The sequence below is a fragment of the Aythya fuligula genome, chromosome 1 (assembly GCF_009819795.1).
Source record: "Aythya fuligula isolate bAytFul2 chromosome 1, bAytFul2.pri, whole genome shotgun sequence".
Lineage (NCBI taxonomy): Eukaryota > Metazoa > Chordata > Aves > Anseriformes > Anatidae > Aythya > Aythya fuligula.
In genome coordinates, this window is record NC_045559.1 from 110,226,927 (window position 1) to 110,244,873 (window position 17,947).

Below are 17,947 nucleotides of genomic sequence, written 5' to 3' on the forward strand. Positions count from 1 at the left end.
AACTGTACAAGTATGATTCATTCTTCTGTTGGGCTTTTCTGGTTGTCAGCTTCTTACTCTGTTTTCTTAAAATAACCTGGACTACCAGTAAAAGTATGCATGTGTACCACAGATGCACATACATGGAAATACAGTGTATTGTATACAAAAGATTGTTGCCTGCCAGACACATCCGGTTCTCACTTTTTGTAACTTGCTGTGTTTTCCGTAATCAGTATGCTGCTTTTTACTTGGTAATGATATCTGAGATTTCCAAAGATAATAGAAGAGTGTTTAAATGAGAATATTTGAAGGTGAGCATTGGCAGTGTAACGTTCCAGTAACAGTCCAGAGACCAATGTTTCTACTTGAAAAACTAAACATTTTTATACCCCATCTTTCTGATACTACTTTAGCTATCAGATGCTGACAAAATTAATGATGGCTAATACATAATACAGTAAAAATATGTGCTAGTTTTTCTCCTCTGAGTCCCACATACTTACTGGAAAAGTGGTAGAGAAGCCTAGGGAGATCAGTTGGAACAGTAAAAGAAAAAGGCTGGGGACCAGGGAATCTTTCTGAACTGCTTATGATACAGACAACCTAATGGATATTTGCAAATTGCAAATTATGATTGAATGGAAGTAGCTTTCTCCCCTCTACTTCCCATGCTTTAAAGTGGAAATTTAGAAAGGTTGTATCTGGCAGAGTAGGGAGAGGAACTCGAGTACCTGATTTTCTACCGGATGCCTTCAAAGACTAAGGGTGGGAGGTGTAGCTTAGACTTTGAGATTGCAAGAGTTAAGCCTGATTTTACATCGTGGTTATGCCTTCTTGATATGGGTGGCTGCAGAGACTGAAGACTAAATTAAAACCTATGGTTAATAAGGGTAGCCAAGTAGAATTAATAACAGACAAATTGATTAACGCAACTTTAAAAGATGTTTTTCACCATTTAAAGATGTTTCTATACATCGCTTTGCTCTTAAAAAAAATAAATAAATCTTTGCTCTGCAGACAGCCAAAAAGCTGTGCTTGTGAATGTTAAAAATGACCTTGAGCAGAAGAACTCAAAGGTTGTTGGTGGTTTTGTACTGAATAAAATGAACTGGCACAGCAATGTGAAAAAGCTGCATGAAGTTTCAGGGCCCTGATTTAACAAAATGCACTTAAACATGGATATAGTCACTATTCTGTAAATACACATGTAATTCCTGAGCAGTACACAAGTTAAATACTAGAATAAACCAAACTCATGAGTGTGTGTCATGTGAAGTGTTGCTCACATTCTTAGATGGGTATCTGAGATGTCTGAAGCAGGAAATGAACACCCCCCTCCCCCAAATGAACAGTGCTATCTCTGCAAGTAATCAACCTTGCTTTTTTGAGATGCACCCTATTGAGAAGTGTCCCCCAACCCAGGTTTGGAAGACACTGCTTTGGGAAAAACACTTGCAGAAGATTCATTGCCATGAATGCTCAAGTCATTGGGAGAACTGAATTAAAGAACTGGTTTTGCTAACAAGGGGCAGAGCAGAGGGAGAACTTAAAGATGACTTGGAAAGGAAATTGCCTGGGTGTTAAATGAGACCTTGGTAGCACAAGGCTATTTCCTTTCTAAGTGTAAACACTGATAATCTGTTAAGACTTTTTTTTTTTTTTTTTTTTTTTCTTTCCCCCCCCTGTGGATTTGGAAAGAATTGCAACATTTATTTCCTTCAATCCACAATATTCAGTACTTAACCTTCTTAGCTACTGCTTAAGTATAACAGTTGTACTAGTAGGCAAAAGGAAGCTAATAATATAGCTAACATATTCTTATACTAGAATAAGAATATTAGTTCTATTAAGTATACTTGAAACTAATGCACTAATTATAAGGCTTCTCTGCTTTCACTTCTTTGCATGTTTTCCATGACTTTAGTTAAGATGGGTAGAACTTAAGTAGATGTAACTAGCACTTCATAATTGTGTTTGTGTGCGTTTTCACGTGCACTTCATTTTCCTTTAACTGTTCTAAGATTTGTCTATATTAAAGTTTTATCTGTTATTTCTGTACTGAGTTTGTATCTGGTGATGTTTCCATTTTCATGACAGCGCACCTATTTTTACTGTGTTAGTACTACTTAATGGTACTATGTTAGTACTACTTAATAGTACTAGCACTATGAAGACCAATTTATCAAAATTTCTATTTATTCAGGTTACTTAAAATAAGTAGCCCCACTTACCTAATTTGCAGTTTAAAAAAAAAAAAAGTCACTGTTTTTACACCACAGCTCACAAAGAAAATTAGAATCATAATTTACAAATTCTGTCTCTAGAAGACTCTCAATGTGCTGTGCTAGACCTTGGGCTGCTTCTGATACTGCTAGGAACACAGGTCATAATGTTGTGTGCCATGGCCACAGGACAATTTTACATCTGTTACTTGTTAATACTGGTACCAGTGGAGCATATCTGTGTTTGCTTGCAAGAGAATTTTTTTAAATCAATAGCATCTCTGTATTAGCAGATACAGTTTTATTTAATAATGGGGTCCAGGTGTGAAAAGAACAGATTATATTAAACTCTGCCATCTTTGTTTTCTTTTTAACTTATTTTCTGCATTGAGCTACAGTGTGTATAAAATAACTGCCCTATGCTTAAAGTATAATCAGAATCAGCATTTAGAAAATGGTACAATTAAAGCTCCATGGACAACCTGTACTTGGACTGGTTGTAAAGTGCTGGTCTTGTCCGTTACTGGGTTTGTGTGTGCTTGTGCGAGCATGTCTGTATAAGGAGCCAAATGGATAGTGTTACTTCGGAGAACAACATGCCTTGGTGCAGTTGCTGGCCATGAGAAATTGTAGTCCCAAAGACCATTTTTATCAGAAGGTTAGAAATAAATGCCTGTCCACCTTCATAGATAGTATGGTGCCATGATGGTTGTATTCTTTGCATATGGGCATACAGTTTGCTGCTGTAACTTCTGGCTTGGGTACTGTGTAACAACACCAGTGCCTTCTGTGTGAAGTTCTTAAGGTGGTCTGAGTTGGAAAGTGTTTGTTGGACTGTTGTAGCCCTGGAAGAAAGCTGGTAATTTGTATTTGGGTGTTTTGGCAGGGGCACACAATGTGTCCCATGTTTGGCAGTAACCACTACCTGGCTTGAAAGCTGTCATTGGACCTTTAAATTGCCCTGTTCAGCTGGAACATTGCAACATGAGTTCTTTGGTTTTGTTTTGGGAGTTTTCACAATTCCTGATGTTTGGAGAACCTGTAATATATTTTTGTTTCCCTACATGTTAGGAAAAAAAAATTAAGAAACCATTGATGTTGCATGTTCAGTTGTGCAGACCATGAAAGTACTTCTCAGTATTTTCTGCTAGACTGACGTGTAATATAAACTACTTAAGTTGGTCTCACCTAATCCCTTTTCCTGGTAACTCTGGCGTAAACTAGAAAGTTTTCTAGGAAACACAGTGTAGGACCCATTACTTCAAAAAAAAAAAAAAAAAAAAAAAAAAAAAAAGTGTAATAGGCCAACAGACAGAACTTTTTTTTAAACCACAATTGGCTGCCTGTCTGGTGTTTTGTTATTCAAGGGGCACAAAAAGAAAACGTTTGTGCAGAACAATTAATGAACCACATGTGTGGATCTGATCAATCTCCGTTTGCCAGAGTCCCAAAATGGATGAGAAGGCATGCTTGGTTGTGTGCCATTCCCATATGGCTGCGAACCAGATCCGGTCTGGGACCTTCCTGCGAGGCAAACCTTGAGAGCATTCTGAGTAATGGCAGAGGTTATTCTGACATCCAGGCGCTGTGGGAACACTGTGGCCCTCTGTCCAAACGTAATAAACGTGTTAGAAGCCTTGGTGGGTCTGTGGAAAGTCCTGTGTATTGTACAAGTTCCTCCTCTACCAATATAAAAGGTGCTCTCACTAGCGTTACTTGAATCTAGCATGTAACATGGTTAGTTGTTTAACAAGGAGGATATTTTGTGAGAAAAGCCATGACTCTTGGGAATGACGAAGTGAGTCTATTTTAGTGGTAGGTGGAGGATAGTGTCATAACAGTTGTGACATTACTGCCAAAGCTGTGTCCTTCTTCAGTAAACTTAAGTGTGTTTTGCTCTCGTCTAGGAGTACATAGTACTTTAAAGACCCGCTATACAAAACCAGACTAACTTAAGCCATTAATGTTCAACTAGAAAAGAATTAGAACACCCTCTGCTGGTGTGAATGGCTCTGTTTTCCTCTTCTCCACAAGGACATGCATGGTGTATATCCTAGAAATAGTAAAAGATGATTCTCAAGTGTGATAACTTTTCTTGATCACGCTGAGATTATTTTGACCCATTTGTGTTTTTTTGCCTGCAGAAATTTGATAGTTTGAATAATACCACCACTAAAACAGACATGAAGATAAGGTGGTGATGTTTTTTCTTTACTTTTGGACACGGGAATCCATATTATTTCCTCAGTAGGAGTACGAAAAGTTGTTATTCATTGGGAAATTCTTTCTTCGTGAAACTGGAGGGTGTGTGTGCAAGTATGCTTTTGAAGAAAGTGGCCACATCTTAAATATGTTGATAGTTGCATTTGCATGACACTGCCACATCCATTGGGTAAATCTGTGGTTTCATAGAGTAACAATGTGTGCCTTGGGCCTTTCCTACTGGTTATCTCTGTGCATTCACTAAAGTTTTTAGAAAACTTCTGTGTCACTTGTCAGATGATGAGCAGTCAAGAGCAGAGAGGCTGGCTGTCTTTATTTCAGTTCCCCAGTACGTGCGCTCATGCCCTCAAACTCCTGGTAGGCCTGTCGCATGTTAATATCCTCTTTGCTCCTTCCTTCCCAGCTCGGGATGAGTGAGAAGGAAATAACAGGGTCAGATGAGGAGTGGACGCTTCTTAATTTCTCCTCATAAAGCATGTCTGATGCATGCCAAACAGTCCTCCTCATGTTCTTGACCCTCCTCCTCTTACGTGCCTCGCCAGGCTCGCAACCTGTTGAGATGGGGGCTGCCCGGTCTTTGAAGAAACCCTTAGTTCCCAGCAGGTACAGACAGGGTTCCTGTGGCCCCGAAACGCTGAGCACCCCTCTATCTACCTGTGTTGCTGGGAGCAGCCTGAGCCAGGGCACGGCACCGCAGTGCTCCCGGACTGCACAGCCGCGTGGGGAAGGGCACTGTGCTGGGGGTGGAGAGGGATGGCGATTGCTATGCAGGGAGCCTGCTCTGTATTAATAACAGCACCCTTCCCAGTAGATGGTTGCTTACATAATTTTGTTATGAAAGAACGCTGCCGGTTGAACTGTGTTCATCTCTGCTGCTTATGAAAGTGTCCCTTCAGCACGCCTGCAATACACTGCCTGCTGCAAGAGAAGGGTTAAGAGCAGACAACATCCTGTCAAAGACCTTGTTTTTAATTTTGCCTCTCACACGGGCACAGATCCGGCTAAGAGCAGCCCAGATTAGTTCGGAAAACCTTTGAAGAGATTTAAGATGTCCTTCAGCCAGTTTGAAGGTTTTTGTCTTGCAAATCCAGTACAAGGGCGCCTGCAGGCATCTCGACCCTTGCTGTGCTGCTGATGCAGCTCAAGGTCACGCTAACCCGCCCTGTGACATTCAACAACAGCAAAAAAAATTATGCGGTGAAACTGCTTCAGCATTCAGCCAACCAACAACTTCCTCAGCTCCTCACTAAAGGAAGAAGTGTGTATTTTTTTCTTTTTTCTTTTTTTTTTTTCTTTTTTTTTTTTTTGGCTTCGTAGATTTTTGCTGCAGGAAATAATCCAGGATTTCTGGTGTGTGTGATGACAAGGTCATTTCTTAATTAGAACACATGTAAAGAACAAAGCTAAATGGCTTCAAAACAGCTTTGTAGTTGATGGAGAGGATTTAAATTATTTAAAGAGATAGTCACCCAAGTATGATGGAAACTGAATTCTAAACACATTAACTCTTTCAGTACGCTGCAGTTTTCATATGCTATTCAAAAGAAAATGTCAAACTTGATGAGCAATATTTCAATTGCTGTTAAATGAACGTTTTTACGTCTATTTATAGTTGGGATTGTATTATGCATTTTCTTATCTGAGTTATGAAAGCCAGGTATTTATTTATTTACAGTGAAATATGCCATGCTGGCTAGAGATCAAGAGATAGCCATAGGAAATTGCTTTCTAGACATGAGAGACTTAATTTCTACCATATTTCATATTTTAGTGAATTTATTAGCATAAATGTGTGTGTGCGAATTACAGTGCAAGCATGCACGTATTGTTTCAGAAGTGCTACTGGAAGAAAATTGTAGTACTATAAAGGTGGATTTGAGAGAAAGGAATGGAGATTGAGAGGAGAGAATTGGCAATATAAATGGCAACTTCACTTAGTTTTAAAGTACTGTGAGCTGTCTGGAAAACCTAATTGTAGGAGGGATCTCGGAATGTGAATTGTGTTCCCCAGGTTTGTCTGTGTGACTGAAAGTGCAGAGGCATTGGTTCAACAGTCTGAGACGTGGTTTGGGGTGGCTGTGTGTGTGACCTGTCCACCCCTTTAAGCCTGTCCCCAACATTTCCTCCCCTGATCTGATTTTTGGCCTTCCTGTGCTGTGAATTCCCTGTTACCGACCAGGTGCCCACACCTCTGCGGTCACCCCACGTGTGCGGAACCCAGTGAGCCACCGGCCAGCTCGCCCTCGTAGCACGGCTGCTCCTGCTGGCAGCATGTCCCCACGGCACCTGCTGTGCTGGCAGCTTTCAGAGGGGAAGCGCGACCTGCCCTGCCCTGCCCTGCCCTGCTCTGCTCTGCAGAACCTGGCTTTTGTCGCTAGCACACAGCAACAGCAGCAGAGGCACTGGGTAGGGGTTCTGCTAGCCAACTTAGAAGACGGGCTGTGTGTGCACTCAGAGATGCCACTGCATGGTGCATCGGGGAATTGAAACGTGGAGGAATAAGTCTTCCTTCTGCAGTCAGAAGTTAAGCACTGAAATCTCCCAGCTGAGTGTTTCATGTGTAAATGACATGGAATATACTAGGAACATACGACAATATCTCTTGTTCTTTCTGTTTATGGTTTCTAGGCTTTTTTTTTTTTTTTTTTTTTTCCTGGGTGAATCTTGTTCAGCTGGAACAGGAGGTGCAGCAAATGTCAAATGTCAGGCTGAAATGGAGTATGCTTACAACAGACAGATTGTGCTGGCTTCCAGAACCTCCTTGTGAGAAAGGAGGAAACTGCATTTGCCAGGACAGGGAGGGAAGAGCAGGCACTGCAACTTGTTTCCCCTTTGGGCTGCTTTTCTTCCCTTCCCTGTGCTGTCTGTCTTCAGATGAGGCTTGTGAGGAGAAAACAGTGGAGGAAAACAGGTTCCACACAAGGAAAATGGATAGGACAAAACGGATCTGCTGCGCGAAATTTGTATGTTCTTGCCCTTGCCTGGGGTGTGCTGTGCCCTTAATATTATGGGAGACCTAAGCTCACCTGCTAGTAATTCCTAATTTACTGTCCTAATTCATCGATTTGTTATCACTAATTGTACTTCATTTACTTCTGTGTAGTTTCCAGTACCTAAAGGGTTGAAAGGTTGCTGTAATTGGCACCCGCAGCTGCTCTTTCTTTTGACAGGGGATAATTTTGCAGCCTATGCTTTGTGTGACAGCTGCCTAATTGGGCATTCTCCCCTTGTAGCAAGCCTGCCTCCTCCAGCCTCCCTGCTGACAAATGGTGGTGGATTATAGATGAGGACACGCTGACCCGTTCGACCTTGCTGAGACAGCGGGGAGGGGCCTCCTGCTACTTGAGGGAAGCTTTGGGTCATTTAAAGGACAAGGTCATGAGCCAGGTGGGGAAATGACATGATATCACATGACAATAGCCTGGTGACACGGTCAGTATGTCAAGGGCAAACTCATCAGTATTGATTATGCTGCTTTTTTATGGTGTCTCTGTGAAGCCACTGATATTTCAAAACTATTTTGCTAATTTATTCTAGGTGAAGTGCCAAATGCTATTTTCAGGGTTATTTTTAGGAGTATTTGTACAGTATTTTCTTCTAACTACAGATCACATACAAAAGCAGCGTTATTAAAACCCTGTCAATAATAATTTACAGGCTTCGTCTTGATGGTTTTGGCACAATGTACATTTGCGAGGACTATGAGAAAAATACCAGGAAGGGTGAAAATCCCTGCTTTTAAATTTCAGTATTTCACTGTTCATTCCTACTTGAAAGGCAAGTGTATGAACCTTTATGAAAAAGTGTATCCACATACGTATGGCTGACTCATGTGGGGAAACTCTTTAAATAAAAAGAGCCAAAGAGAAAAGTTAAATATAAATCATGTGTTTAAAGAAAAAGTCTTCCATTAGCTCAGGGGTGATACAGTGAAGATAGCCCTGCCTATTTTAAGCAGCAATACAGTACCCAGCTATGCCAGCCAATAAAAACCTGCTAAGTGGGTTTTAGAAAATATGTTGTGAATACAAGTGACAATATTTTGAGAGCATCTTCATGTTGCATTTCTATGCTAATAAACTTCAAGGTAAACGAACAGCTTGTTTGACATTTGCTATGTTAGACAATAATAAAATGCTTTCTTCTGGAGTAATTAGATTTGATAGATTGATTATGTGAAAAGGTAAAGATAAAAAACAGTCAAAAAGAAAACTCTCTTGAAGCAAGTTACTACCCGTTTCTGAAGGCTAATGGGATCACTCAGCTGCCCAGCAGTCTGTTGCACACGCACCCACACGTGTGCACAAATACAGGCACGTGCAGACACACGCAGCAGGCGCAGAGTTTCTGAAACAGCCTGCTAAGTACAGAGGGGAGTGTTCACCCCAGCACGCAGTTCGTGTTTCTGTGAAATCTGATTTGGTGTTGGATGCTGTTATGTCTGAATCTCGTCAGTTCACCAGGATGTAATTTTACTCCCCTGAGGTAAAAAGCCGTCAGTGGTAAAGTGTGATAAATTAGTTCACTCAAGTAGACGCGCGTGCGTGTGTGCGTGTGTTTAATTCTGACCTTGCCGTGCATGTGTTTAGCTACTCTCAGTGCCCGTGTCAAGCTTGGTGGAGGTTTAATCCTGTGCCCTTGTACACGTATGCTTGATTAGTAGTTGTGGTTATCTCAGCAGAAGACATTCCGCCCTCCTCCTTGTATTGGTCGGGACCCGGGCATTGGGGAGTCAAGTCGAAGGAGAAAGAAAAGAGATTTTGCATTAGTATTCTATGAAAGCCTTACTGTCTGCAGAACAAATTGATTGCTACGGTGTACCTGTGCTTGGCACCACTGCTGTGAAAGAAAGGTATGGTTGTAATCTGTTTTATTGTATTACATATTGTGACACTCCAGGAATGTTTAACATTCAGCTCTTCTGTGGCACATGCTAGAAGTCTAAGTAAAGAAAAATATGTGAATGAATGAAAAGTATGTGAGCCTGTCATATCTGCAGCTTTGTTTACTACAGTGAACTAAGTAGCCCCTGCTAATGAGACAAATATATTGCATATGCCAATGGCAACATAAGGAGATAGGTAACAGAATTCTCTATATTATATACAGTTTCTCACGTCTGTGTCAGTGGCTGCTACATACCTATACAGATAAAATTCCAGTCAATATTGCAAGTGTGATTTTTTTTTTGAGCTTTTAGTAAGATAATAAATGGGAAATACTTATATTTGAACATCGATGTGTTTTGTCTCTTTAAATGAAAATGGGTTTTTTCCCCAGTTTTTGATCTGCTGCACTGGTCTTGCATGGAGGGGTATGTGAGGGGATGTATAAAGGTAGGGAAATCTTAGACATGCTATTAGTGATAAAACAGAACATGAAAAAGCTGAGAAGTCTTTACAGTATTTTAGCCTTCAGTCCTTCCTCCCCCAACCATGTAAATATGCACCCATTTTTTAAAGAGAAAGCTAGTGCTCTTCATTTTCTCAACTCTGTTGCAGACTTTACACAGTTGATTTTCTGGTCTTATAGGTGCTCTGCTGATCTTGGGTGTGCATTTGTGAAGTATGAAGTGCTCCATTAATAAGATTCAGGCTGTTTCACAGAGAGCTGTGCTTAGTGCTTCATTCTTGGCATCCCTGAAGTTGTGTTTGTGATTATTTGGATGTTTGCTTGTGGTCATTCCAAAACATCTGAAAAGTCTGCTCTTGTCATGTAGACATTCCCAACTAATTAAGTTTAGGACAGGTGGCAGACTTGTCCTGGACATTTAAATCTGGATGCAAACTGAATCTAATAACTTGAAGAGGAAATGAAAATCCACCTTTCCAAGTGTGTTATCATTATACACGAGCCACAGATGTATCTGAAATCCTCTCTCTGCTCATTGTCTGGGCAGGTGACAAGTAAATGGCTTGCTTTAAGGAAATGAAGGACTTAGGAAGCACTGTATGCTGAAGAGCAGACATGCACTATAATAGTTACTTCCGTCATATGGCCTTGCAGACTTAAGATTAACACTTCATAGATGTGTGGTATATTAATGAGTGTAAGCTTGAGCTTACATTTTACACCTTGTGAAGGGTATTGAATACAGCCTTATGCATGTAAGTTGTTTATCATCTAGATCCTGTGATAGCTAAGAAAATTTCTGAGAACCCCAGATGCTGTGTTGTGATTGTTTGTACTCAAATGATGACTAATTTCATTAAAAGTAATTATTCAAAACTTACTTAAAGCAAATGTTTTATTAGTAAGCTGTTCTTCCCCCCTGGAATTCTTTTGGAAAACTGTATGATGTTGTAACATTTAGAGGAAAAAAAAAAGGTTGATTTAAATAAAAATTGCACAATTTACACAGCAGTTCACAAGGTAAAAGGAATTGGCCATATTTAACAAGATATTGAAAGTTAATTGCAATACTACCACAGAAATGGTTAAATCGCATCTTAAATACTGCATTGACTTTTTGTAGATTTTAACTAGTTAGTGGAAGGTTCTGAGCTCTAAAGAAGATGCTAAATAAATACAAGGCAATACTGCATTTCAATGTAATTAACTTTTGTTCATAAATAATTCAACCTGTGACTTTAAATAAATGATTAGAGGAAAAGAAAATGACATACGATTAAATCCAAGTCCTTGAAAACGTTTTAACAGTCAGGATTGCTGTGACTGCTTTAAGACTTCTTGTAACTCTGTTTGTTTGTTTGTTTTTTGTAGTAGTAGATCCAGTTTGGAAGTAGTGGTTTTATTCTCTCCCTCCCCCCCCCCCCCCCCCCCCCCATCATTAGTGTATCAAAAGAGATATGAGGTAGGGTAGACTCCTGAGTTCACAGTTAAGAGGGAAGATGGTGCATGCTTTTGGTACCTCACTTTTGCTAGCGCCATGGAATATGTCAGCATGGATAGCATGTGATCTGTCTGGGTTTGTTCTTTTAAATGGAAAGTAGAAGTCTGTCTGCAGAATTAAAACTTGTACTGCCAGCTTTACTGAATCAGTGTGCCTGAAAACACTAAAATCTGCACGACGGTTTCAGACTAAAACTGGAGTGGACTGCTCTATTAGAAAGAATACATAAAATCATGTTTGAAAAACCATCTTACTTACAATGGAGGTAGGCAGTTGATTCCACCATTGGCTAACTGTGTAGCAGTCTTTCCTGTGGAGATATTGAATCAGGTATTAAGCCGGAGTTGATGCTTGAACACATCATCAAGTTGGGCAGATTTTAGAAGAATTCTAGTTTAGGCACTTTTTGAAAGGTAACTGTGCCCTCCTTGAGGCTGTGAAATGCCTGTTCCCCTTTGCCACCCCCTGTCCTTCTGTTATCATGCTTTAGCACGGTAAAGAAGAGGAAGTTGAGGTGTTGCATAACTTTTCTAAGTAAACAGATTTTGTGTGCAGATATTGAAGACAGTCTTAACTCAATCAGTGCTGTAGCTACCAGATTCCTCTTAATGCTAAAGGCAGTTGTGTAATTAATGGCCTTGTGTACTGAATGGAGACTGCTGCTAAACCTCCCGAGGGAATTATTTTGTCTATTGTGTTGGTTAACTTTCCCTGAAAATTAAGTGTTGCTGATACTCCGTCGTGGTGATGGGGGAGGATTTTTACAAGGCCTGATGAAATAAACTCCAGCATTGTTTTTCCTGACTACTGGACAGAGCATCTGCAGCAGCAGATTCAGTTTGAATGATTAAAGTATAACCATTAATAAAAGCATGATCAGGGTTACTTCCAGGGGCAAGTGTGGTAAGATAAGGAAATGCAAAACTGCACTTAAAAAAAAAAAAAAAAAAAAAAAAAAAAAGAAAAAAGTGTATTTCTTTAAAAGATGTTCTCATTGTATAGTCACAGAATGAACTGAGACCTGTTTCTGGCAGTAGCATGAATGCCCTATTGCTATCATGGTAAATGATTTAGAGCAGGCAAGATTAATAATCCTCTTCTTTGTTCAATCTATTCTGTTGAAGCCATTTGGAAACCTTGGAGCTTATTAAAAGTTCCAACCATCTTTTTTCTTTTCTAACTTTTTTTTTTTTTATGGATCTTTGCTTCTATAACATCAACCTTAGGTGGCACTGCCTATTAGCAGTTAGGGTTTGAAATACTGCTACACCTCCCAAACTTTTTTGTGAAGCTGGTGGCAGTCACGATGTATTTTCTCACCCTCTGGCAAAGGGTTAAGTATGGCAGGTGTCTGCAAGTTCTACAAATGAATAACCACAGTAACTAAGTTTTTTCGTAGGCTTGGTCAATTTGGAAACTTCTGATTTGAATACAACTCTAAGATCAATTTAAAATGTTTGTCCTTTGAAGCCAGTCTTGCCAGCTACAAAGCTAGAATTTAGGCTTCTAAGTATTCAAAAAGAAAAATGTTCATGTTTATTTTTAAGGGGTGAATATACTTTCTATCCTCTTGGCTCTGTTTAAATGGGAGGCAAACACGTTTCTGAAGGCTTAGTTCTGATGCAACATTCACAGGATCCTCTCGGTCAAACGTGGATGCAACATGTGAATGTTACTGATGCAACATTCACAGGATCCTCTCGGTCAAACGTGGCAGAATTCAGGGTTCCAGAACCTGGGCAGCACCGAGCAGTTCAGCAGATCTCTGAAAAGTCACCTGTGTGAATTCACTTTTGCTCCTTCAGCTTCACTCACCTTTCCTTTGTAGCTCCACTTTGAGCATGGACTACTGGAGTTCTGTTTATACATTTGTGTATGTGTGGATGAATTCACAAAGTGTGTCTAATCCATCCCAGCAATCCAAAGCTGAATGTATTTCAGCTGAATTAGACCACTAAAAAGCAGACTGTGACAGCTTTTTGAAGCAAGGATATAAAAATGGATCTAATGTGGAAGGAAGTGCTTAGATACGTTTATACACATTTATACACATTTATACATAACTTTTTATTCAGAAGCAAGGACCTTTCAAAGTGGACTTCATTGTTCTCGGGTAGGAAGGAGGCTGAAAGTGGACTGTGGATGAGAAGATCCACTGCTGCAAAACTCTCTGCTGTGCAGTGGTCCTTCCTGCCGCAATAAGCTCAGTAGGCTCTGGCCAGCTCATTAGGACTGTTTCAGCATGTCAGATCACCTATAAAGACTGAAAAAAATGGTGAAATGTGTGTTATTTGTAAGGTGTTCTGTTTTTTACAAAAACAGAGTAACACTTTTCTCACAATTTTAATAGTGCCCAATAGCCTCCAACATGGCTTAGACCCATACAGTGCACATGATCATGGGTCTGGGTGGACAACAATGGAGAGAGCAGCAGCAATCTAATATTGGATATTTAGGTGTCAGATTGAAATAGGACTATGGTAAGTGAAATACCTCATTATTATTATTATTATTATTATTATTATTATTATTATTATTATTATTATTATTATTATTATTTGATTTTTTTTATGATCTCACTACATGTATAAATAACATGCAGTTGAATTTCTTTAGTTCATGGAAGTCTTAAATAGCTTGAAATTTTCTTCTTTTCCAGACTTATGTAGTGGATGGATAGATAATGAAAATTTGTTCTACAGTTAGTATGCTTCTTATTATCTGCAGCTTGGTGGTGGAGTATACCAAGCTCATTTTTATTATGGAGTTTTTAAATTGTGATTGTATGTTTCATTAAGGAAAAACAAGCTTCTCAGGATGTTCAGCTTCAGACACTTTCTTCTTCTCAGCTCTTTTACCTGTGACTATTATTTGGAGAATTTTTTCATTTCATGGAAGGGTAGTTCAGATGCACGTTTTGTGTAATTTGCAAGTATGGACTCTTGCACAGTTAAAGCTGACAGTACAGACAATGGAAGAAAGTCTTTTATCAACCGTCCTGTGCTTCTAAGAGCATTTCTTGTGTTCTGTAAGGCTTATGAAGTCACTATGTCAAAGGGTTTTTGTAGCGTTCGGCAAGTCATGATGGAGTGCAAACCAATTTGGAATTAAAAATGGCTGGATGAGCTTTACTATGCAAAAAATAAACTCATAATCAAATCTGCTAGTCAAAGAGAAATGTTTAAACAAGAGCAGTTTTAGTGGCACTACTTGGAGCAACAAAAATGTTACTTGAATATCTCCATGAAATAGTCTGGTTTTTGGATGTGCAAAGCTGTTGTAAATACTTTTACATTTCTCATGATTGATAACTGTGAGGATCATGCTTGTTCTTTGACAATATCTATTTGCTTTAAAGATTGGTAATCAAAGGTGAATAAAAATAACTCATGGAAAAAAAATGAGATGTGTTTTCAGTACTGTGTTCAGATGTGTTAACAAAAAGGTGCATACTATTGTTCCATGTTCTTTTGAATGGCTTGTGTTTTATCAGGTAGCAGACAAAACCAATTTGCGTTCAGTGTACATTTTGCTTCTAGTATGCAGAAGTGAATTACAAAAAGTGTTTAGTCTAAAATTTTCTTTTTGGACTTTTTTCCGAGTTGATTCATTTGGTCTGAGTGGTGATTTAACAGGTAGTAACTTACCGATTCTACCCTCATCTGCCTTCCCTTTCTCAGCAGCAGATTACAGAGTCAAGATGTTTTAGGTCTTTCAATCCTTCCTCCTGTTCTGTTGGTCAAGATCAGAATAAAACTAATTCTATAAAACTAATGCTAACATCTGAAGATTTGGAATTCTCATCCGTTTGCATTGCATCATAGTGTTTACTGCAGTTCAGTGGAAACCCATTCTACAACAGTGAAGAAATAAATGTGATATTTTAGGAACTGCAGTACCTAGAATTTCACCGCTGGCTTTATATTTTAATGAAACGGGCTGCTTTCTTTCTGTAGTCTGCAGTATTCTATATAATCTTGTTCCTGCTCTTCTGTTTCTTACTCTTCAGGACACCGTGCTTGTGAGACAGCTTCCCAGGTAGCTTGGATAACATCTATGCCTTCGCTTAACTGTTGCTGCTTTTCTTCCTTAAATCTACTTTTTTTCCTTACAAACCTTCTTTTCTGCTTAGTTATGCCGGTATCTTGTCTTAGTTTGTAATCACTTTGGGGTTATAGTCTAAATTTATGGGAATATAAAATGTTTTACAATAGTAATTATGCCAGGCAGTGTATCCCAGCAAATGTCAAGCACAGACAGACTTGTTCTCATAAACCTGGCAGAATATAAAGAAGGCAAGTGAAATTTGCATCCCAGTAGGTTATTCTTGGTAAGCCAAACTGTTCACCTTCAGAAGTGCTACAAGCGATACTCTGGTTTACATGATTTAGTAGAGAGACACCAAAGGGACTTTGGGGGGAAGTCAGGTTAAGTTTTATTTGCAGCAAATCTGAAATCTGAGCTAGACCCAGTAAATCCAATCTTTCTGATTTAAGCAGTGGAAGGAGAAAATATGTTCAGAAAAAAAAAAGGGGGGGGGGGGGGAGCGGGAGATGAGCTCACAGAATTAAGTCTGCTGTTTGGGCTCAGAATGTTATTTTATTAAGGCAGCCGAGACAGAAAGCTTCCTTTGTTTCACTGAATGTGGTCTGGGTTTATGTTTAACCGCTCCCTGGGACAGGTACTTTCTCTGCTTTCAAGTTCCTCCTCAAAAATTTCCTTGTTCGTGTTGTTTTTGGCACCATTTTCTGTCATGATTAAAATAAATAAATAACTAAATGTTGTCATTCTGAAAATAAGTTTTTCTAGGAGCAGTGTTTCCTTTCCTCATCTGGACTTTCTGGTCTGTCTTTGACCATTGCTCTCTGAAGTGAAAACAGCTTGCAACAGGGCAGGGGGATTTTCATTCTGCCAGCCAGGGAAGGGAAAGAGCTCTTGCTGCTAACTCCTTTTAAGATCAGCAGCTCAAGAGAAGGGGAGCACTTTCATGGTAAATTTTAACCCTTCTGTACCCTTTCTTCCTTATCATTAATATTTCAGTGTGTTGATATTTTTGTGTCTTACTCTTCCCTACCCTTCCAATCATATGTGGTAAAAGAAAGCTATCAAGTGCATTGATACATTGTTGCATTGTTACAGCAAGGTGCATGGTTATACTGCTGCAAAAACAATACAGGCATTTACTTCTTGTACCCTAAGGAAGGGAAAACACTTATTCTGGAGGCCAGGCTTGCTCTAAGGCTTCGTCTAGCCATTGTCCAGCTGAACTCAAATTATTTATGTACTCAGCATCTCATGGATGAAGATGTATTGATTTTAAACTTGGTATAGACTATGATGAAGGAAAGAGGACAAATAGTAGAGTGTGAATATGTGAAGAAAGGCAAGCAACATACATAATCTGTGTTCTTGGCATGTGGTTTTCCTGGAGGTATTTTGGTGGATTTGGATTAATTTCTGCTATGCTGACTTACTGTTGTTGAGAGTGAGCCTCAAGATTGTAGCTGATTTTTGTCTGGGGAGCAGTGCAGGAGCATAATGGAATTTCCTGTGTGAAAGGTGCCTGAATATTTCGATTAAAATGGGTGTTTGTGGAAAAGAGAGGAAGGAAGAGAAATGCAGTAAGTGGTTAAGCTATGTGGGTAGAAATGAAAGAGTTATTAATGTCTGTAGAACTTGGATGATAAATTTTAAACCTCATCTAGAGCAAGAGAAAAACAATTGAAGTGAAGGGTTATATGCTCAGTGTGTTGAGAGGAAGGATTACAGTAATGGCTATGTTTCGTGTAGTGCAGAAGGGTTGCTGGATGTGGAGTTGTAGGGATTTGAGAGAAAGCTGAATGAAGGTAACTTAAGGAAAAGACAAGTAAAATTTTAGAAAAGCAGAATGCAATGTCAATTTATTTTTTTTTTTTTAAGTCATCATCAGTAAGTGGATAGCAGGAATATCAGAATAATAATAATCTCCTATTGCCAACTTTTTTGGGAGGACAAAATGGATAATATTAATGGGGTGGGGAGACCCATATCCTCCGTTAACGTCATGCTACCTTTGACACCTTGTTCAGCTCTTATACCATGGTCAAGCTCTGTTATTGTCAGAAACTGACCACAAGTATAACCAGCTTTAGGGAGAAACTATTTTAGTCTAGTCTTGTCTGTTGATGCCGTCTTAAGAAAGACAGTCTCCCTTTCATGGGCTAATAGTGAACTAACAGAATGACTTTAACAGTAAAGTGGAAAAAAAATTGATTTCCATCTTCATTTTCCACATTCTGATTCTAATGTATTTATTTTTGGCAGGGTGGAGTGAAAAGCAGATTCATAAAGTTCCAGCATTGACACTTTCAAGGTATGAGTTTCTGCCCATGAACTAGAGAAGTTTTTTACACTGTATTTTTTTCATTCCAGGCATAGATTGGTAACTATACCTAATTCACACAAGCTTTAGACCTTACCCCTCCTAAGAATTCTGAGTCAGACGATGGTTTATTTCACATGCCCACATAGTCCTCGATCTCTTTCTCGTGAGATTGTTAGCTTGGCACCCTATTAAGCAATCTGCTGAAAGTATCCTGGGAAGCTAAAGACATCATCACCTGACCACCAGAACTTGTCGCCTTTTCTCAACAAATGGATTTTAAATTGTATGCTTTTAGAGTATAAA

General features: G+C 39.3%; 1 long non-coding RNA gene across 1 annotated transcript in view; it reads left to right on the forward strand.

The window, feature by feature from the left end:
- The window catches only part of LOC116485751, a 52,849-nt gene extending 35,213 nt beyond the window's left edge, over window positions 1-17,636 (forward strand). The window contains exon 3 of the long non-coding RNA XR_004252894.1: window positions 17,584-17,636. This is a non-coding gene — a long non-coding RNA (uncharacterized LOC116485751). The remainder of the gene's footprint in view (window positions 1-17,583) is intronic.
- The last annotated feature ends 311 nt before the right edge of the window (window positions 17,637-17,947 follow it).